The following is a 6,514-nucleotide window of genomic DNA, read 5'->3' on the forward strand; positions in this document are numbered from 1 at the left end:
GTGAACAACTGTCGTGCAAATGCTTAAGAAAGTTCAACCACTTAATATGGATTGATGGATGAAAATGGCCAAGCATATTTTAATCAGAATTGGTAACGCAAAATAGTGCAAAGCTTGTAAATGTATGCTAAACTGAGGTGCTAGTGTTTTGCCGTTTGCTAATATATCCTGCGTAAAGTTTTGGTGCCAATTCTGTGGCATATTTTTCATCCGAAAATTTTCTAATTTTCTAATTTAAAGTTCTGTTGTACTTTTCAGTAAATTAACAGTTTTTTTTTTTATTTACGTTTTCACATTTATCAAATTTTCTATAGTTCGCTCTCGCACCTAAGGACAAATTCAAGTCATTATTGTAGGAGTTCCATTATGCAATGCAAGGCTCAGAATATTCAACACTTTTTTTCTTTGACTGCATTGCATTTTGCTAATCAAATTTGTAATTTTGATGGGCGCTCTTTTGAATTTTGAAATTAATATTTTGAAGCAAGGATTCAAATAAAAAAAGACAATATAATGGGGGAGCTGTAGGGATGCAGCCATTTATTTTTAGTATCCTACTGAAAAATCTGTCAAATAATCAAATTTTCGGATAAAAGTATATATTTTTTTGATTACTTAACAAATGACCAATTGTTTTTTTGTTTTTTTTAATATGATCAACAGTTCCTATTTCTTAAAGTCCTATTGAGCATAGCAGCTAAGTGTATTTTCTCGTCTCGAAAATTTTTCCGTGTTGCAATTTCAAACACAAATGTTCCGTTTAATATGAGCATTTCTTGTATCAAAAACATAAAAGTACAAAATATGTATTTTTAAATAACCCAAAACATCAATTAAAGAACATTAGACAAACATTAAACTGACACTACCGCTGACGGTGCAATCTTAAAAAGGCCAAAATATTTGAATCTGTTCTCTTCTCTTCTGCCAATCAAAACAGTTGATCAATAATAATAATATACTTAATGGCTCAAATGCGGCCTCGCGCATCCTCATTCATTGCAATTTCACACGGACGGACAGGCACGATCTAAAATAATAACCTCTGCTATGGCCTCTATGTAGTATAATTTATAGACTCTCACTAGTTTGCAATTGTCATGTATCACATGGAAATGCCCTTGGGGGAGACACAATAAACGTCCTGCGGTCATGTATTACAGCAGCGGGGGGGAAAGCGCGAACAATGATTTAAAGTGCTGTCATAGAACTGCTTGCTCTCACACCTTTAAATCTCTCTTGCATTTCATCAACATCAATGTCGACATGTGAGCAGTGACCTAAACAACCAACCAACCAACCACGGGGGGGTGATGCTGCAAAAAGATGAATGAGAAGCATTTCCCCACAATAGGAGATTCGTTATGGAGGCAGAAGATTTAATTATTAATTTAATTTAATGTATTGTATTTTCATATTTTTTTCTTATATTCTGTTGTTCTGTTTTAGATAATAATAATAGAGTGCAGCAGTGGAGCTCGGCCTCATCATGGATCTCGGCGTGCTTTTGGCGGTACGTCAAACTCATTTTGTGTTTTCAGTGACTATTTGTAAACACTACGCTACTTTTATTCTTTTTCTATAAAAGTGGGTCAAAACTTTGGAACTCGGGTGACAATTTTATGCTCATGGGCAAGACCCCACCCTATCGTGACTTTATGCTCACCATGCATACCACCACCCGCACTCTGTTCAGCAGGTTTTTGAACCTTTTTCAGTCCAAATTCCTTTTGGTTGATTTTTTATTTCTTCCATTTTTCCCAAATAACTGGAACACCCTGCAGCAAATAATAAAACTCACTCCAATACTTGTTGGTGTTCTGGCTCCATAACTGGTGGTCATCCAGACAATTTGTAGTGTTTGCCGGGTTGGGATCTGCTTTTGTCTACATTCCCTCACAGTTTATGCCGATTTGGACATAATGCACCAATTTATCTCAACAGCGACATCCTCAGCTTGCCAAAATGATAACTTTCCTTTGTAGAAGCAAGAGAAGTGCTGGGTAGAGTTATGACAAATGATGTAAATATGTCGCTTTATACCAGTGGTTTACAATTCAAATGACACCGACTAAAAGCAGTTCATCCACTTTCAGCGGTTCATTGAGCCCATTTTGGACCATTTTCTGTGCTTTCAAGGTCCCAGTTTTTAATCGCACTGTTCGTGGACTTGGAGAAGAACAAGTTGCGAAATAACTGCGTGCGTGCGTGCGTATGCGTGCTTGGAGAATCCCGTCACTGATTGCGTTAGCAGAATTACTGGAAAAGCTTTCAAATGAAATGCACTACCAGTGATTTGTTGCGGCTATACTCTAATGGCCATTCAGAACTAGAATGTCACTTAATAGAGAACATACCAAGGCCTCTCAAAAAGTGGAAAAACTCACTTTTGTGTTGGTTCATTCATGTGTTTTTTTGAGTAAGCTACTTCCTGGTTGGTGAAGATAACAAAAGAAGCGAGAGGTGCCATCCAGTTTTGTTTTTTAATGTAGTTATTTTTAATTCGTTTTTAGAGCGGTTTGTTGATTTTAAGAGGTTTTTATAATGCTTCATTTTAGTTTAGGTTTCGTTAGTTTTAGTATTAGTTTGAGTATTTCATATGTATGGAGTAGCTTGTTGAGTGAAAAACGATGAAAATTTAAAAAAAAGTTTACTACATATTGTATGTATATATATATATATATATATATATACATATTTTACATGTTATCCTACTTTACTTTATTACTAATAAAGAAAAGTAAAGTACAATTTCAAACTGTTCTTCTATACAGCCGTAAATTCATCAAAATAAATAAAATGAACGCCAAAAGCTTGTGTTTGACGAAGATCAAAATAAATGACATTTTCTGGTTAGATTAGCAAGGTTACTAGTTTTGCCTTATTTACTTAAATCATTAACAGTGTTTTTAATAAAGTTTTGTTTTCATGGCTCTGGACTGGAGTGTATTTGATTAGAATTATTTTTTGTTCTATGGAAGAAACAGATTACTTTGATCTTGAAATAAATCTTGAAGCAAAAACAATATTCTGCTGTAGGAACATGAATGCTAAAAGTTAACAAGGGGTGCATTTCTTCTGGCATTGGTTATTTTCTTGACGTTGGTTTCATGGAGCGTGCGCTCCTTCAGTTTAAAGTTTGACGAGAAGCGAGGCGAGCAGATTGGCAATGAACTCTGGACAACCTCCTCGCTTGCTCGCTGGATGGCGCTTTGATAATTCAGCAGTCAAATCGTGCTGCATTATCTGATTCTATCTATATGATGGACTGCCATCAACTTGCCAGATAGCGGTGATGGAAAAAAAGTATATTTTAAAAAGACATCCAGAGGAAAATAATGCCATTGATTTTTATATCATGCAGTTCATTTAAAACATTCACAAAGTTACCTATTGATCTTTCAGCATTCAATGAATATACTTAAATGTAAAAAGGTGATGGATGGTGTTAGCTTGTTGAATGATTATATGGCTCTGATCCATCCACCAGCTCACCAGTCCACAATTTTGAGTTAACATTAGTTTAGTGCTGTTGCAACAGAATAACACCATCTGGATCTAGTGTTTATTTTGGCCATTGACCTTGGAACCTGTCAAAATAAAGTTCAGCTGCTCTTATAATAGATTTTTTACTGATTTTCCCTTTCTGGCAGAACCTTTAAAGTTTTTTTTTTTGCTAGCACTGATTTTTTATTTGGAGCGGTTAATGATTCCTTACACCTTGTCTAAGGCCCCATTTCCAGCTGAAGAAAAATAATCTCCCAAAACGTGGCAAATGTGAAATGGGCCAATGAAACCAAGGTTGAACTTTTTGGCTATTTTTCTCAAAGATGTTTGGCGCAAACACAACACTGCTCTTCATCAAAACAGCATCACACTTACAGTGACGCATGATGGCGGCAGCAGCGTTTTTCTTTCTCCTTAGACAAGGTGGAAGGAATTACAAGCCATTTTCAAATAGCAGTTTTGATATTTATTTTTTTGTATCACAATTTTTTTTTTTATCCACTCTTTACTGTATTTTCACTGTTTGACTTTATAGTCCACTCCCCAGAATCATAATGCCAACTTGTGTCTGTTTGTCATTGTCTATGAAGCAAGAAGTAGTTTGCCACCTAACAAGCAAGCAAACATGTGCGGCTTGGTGGAGGTCTGCCCTCAACTGAGTGACGATCTATTTAAAAATGACCATTATAGCAAAACAACACATCTCAACAAGATTTTTGCATCGAAACATAGTTGGTGCTTGTTTGCTACAGAATATTACACCATATTTAAACTACCAGGGAAATAAGGAGGTAGTGTTGGCTCTTTACAGTTATAAAATATATAACTCGTATCCCCCCCCCCCCCCCCCCATTTTAGTACAGTGACCGAGAGCAGACACCATCTTCAAACTGACATTTCTGGGGACATGAAACAAGAGCAATGAAAGAGCATATTTGAATGCGAGAGCTAGCTTAAAAGGCTGCGAGAGAGCACTGGCGGTGCGAGCTGAATGTGAGCCATGAATACTGTATGGAGGCAATAGACTGCAAGTGACACCCTTGCTTTGGCGCAGTCACTGTCCCCCCGCCTGCCCCCCCCCCCCCATCTTTCGCATTCATACTGTGAAATGTTCATGTTTTAGAAAAGGTGTCAAAAGCATACAGACGAGTTACAAAAATGTTTGTTGTTGTGCTGTGATGGCCAATGCTTTTTACTTCATGAGCTAGCTAGTTGCTAGCACCTGTTGTCGCGGCATGGAAAGTTCCGTGACAATCTACTGGAATATATTACAGCCACCAGAGGATTTAAAGGAGAAGTCAACCCCAACATTTTCTTGACAATAATATATAGGGTGCGGCCATTTTGCCACTTGCTGACCACTGACCATGACATCACCGTAGGTCAGGGCTGTGACCAATCTCGGTTCACCTTTTGTCTGAGATTGGTCATGTGAAGTGTGATGTCATTTTCAGTTGACAGCAGATGACAAAATGGCCGCCTTTATTCATATTCCAGTGCCTTCCTTTTTGTTTTTTTATCATACTCTTGTATTAAATCTTCCTAAATCAACTAAAAATGTAACATGATATAAAAATATATCATCTTACTATTTAATGCCTCGCACGGCCTTTGTTACATTTTTGTTGCTTTGTGGTGAATTGGAAACTGTATAAGAGTACTAAAGCTCTGCAGCAATAATTCAGTGACAAATGATTCCCCATTTTCTCCCTCAGTTATGTTTGTGTGTGTGTTCCCACACTGCAGGCCCAACAAAATGCAGCAAGATGCTGCTTTCAGTTTGTTTAAAGCCGACGGCTGGACAGTAAGTCACGCTTTCCTTTCTGTGTTTCTACGTTTTTTGAAGTTTGAAATGTTCGCATTCTCTCATACATTAGAATTGAAAACATTGTCGTTAACTAATTCAAATATCCAAACGAGTAGGCTATGGCTATATATGGAGCCTTCTGTAAGTTTTAGTCTTGGACCATTTTGTAGTCAAACTTATAATTACTTTTAATACGCTTGTTTTTGAAAGTATAATGTAATACTAAAAGGGAAAAAAATGACTCTTATTAATATTTGTGTTTACTAGTTTTTGCTTGACTTTTCAGTGTCTTATAATAAATAGGCCATCATATGCTATAGATTTTGAAAAGTATAAATATTTTACAAGTAGGTTCTCACTTCTCACTAGGACGTCGAGATTTATGCTCTTAAAGGCCAAGCGAGAACATTGATCTACAGTGGATATTAAAATGTCAACACAACCCTGAAAAAGGCAATTTTTTAACACGGAGAATAAAGAGAGAGAAAAATAAATCAGAAAATGTGAAAAATAGTTGAGGAAAAATATTATTTTTACTTCAAAAAATGTATAATTGGTGCAATGTTGACTTTGAATTATGGATGAGGGTGGGAGTGGCCCATCATATCCAGTAGAGAGCAGTTTATTCCAATGTTTTTTTTTTTTTTATAATTAATACACAGATCATGATTTCGTTTACATCCACTTCTTATAATCTTATACATTTTGAGTTTTATTTGTTTGTGATGTTTTGCCAAGTGTGTCAGTTGTGGCTACCTGAAATAGGACAACTTTTATTGGTCTACACCTATGAATTCTGCCTAGCAACTAAGTAATTGAGCAATTGTTTGAACTAACAAGGAACATAAATCCAAGCAATTTGCATTGATCATGAAGCTACACTCAGTTTCCAAAGACGTTACGTTCCTATAGCGGCAACATAACCCAATCTGTATTTACATATTGGTAAAGTCATAATTAAAGCAAATCTCGTTTCTTTTTCTTTTTTTGATGAAATTTGAAATATACTTGTAAAACAGTACAAGTCAGCTTGCGACCTGAATCATTTCTGCTAAGTGAAATTTCAGTACTGTGTGCACGCAAAATGTTAGCATTAACATAAATGACCGAACCTGTCAATAAAAAAAATGCGTGGGATCTTGGCGAACTCTCAAAGGCACCCTTATGAATCCCCATAAAAATGAGTTTTCCAGGCAGCTC

Source organism: Leptonotus elevatus, chromosome 12, assembly GCF_054856555.1.
Source record: "Leptonotus elevatus isolate MCC_2025b chromosome 12, RoL_Lele_1.0, whole genome shotgun sequence".
NCBI classification, from domain to species: domain Eukaryota; kingdom Metazoa; phylum Chordata; class Actinopteri; order Syngnathiformes; family Syngnathidae; genus Leptonotus; species Leptonotus elevatus.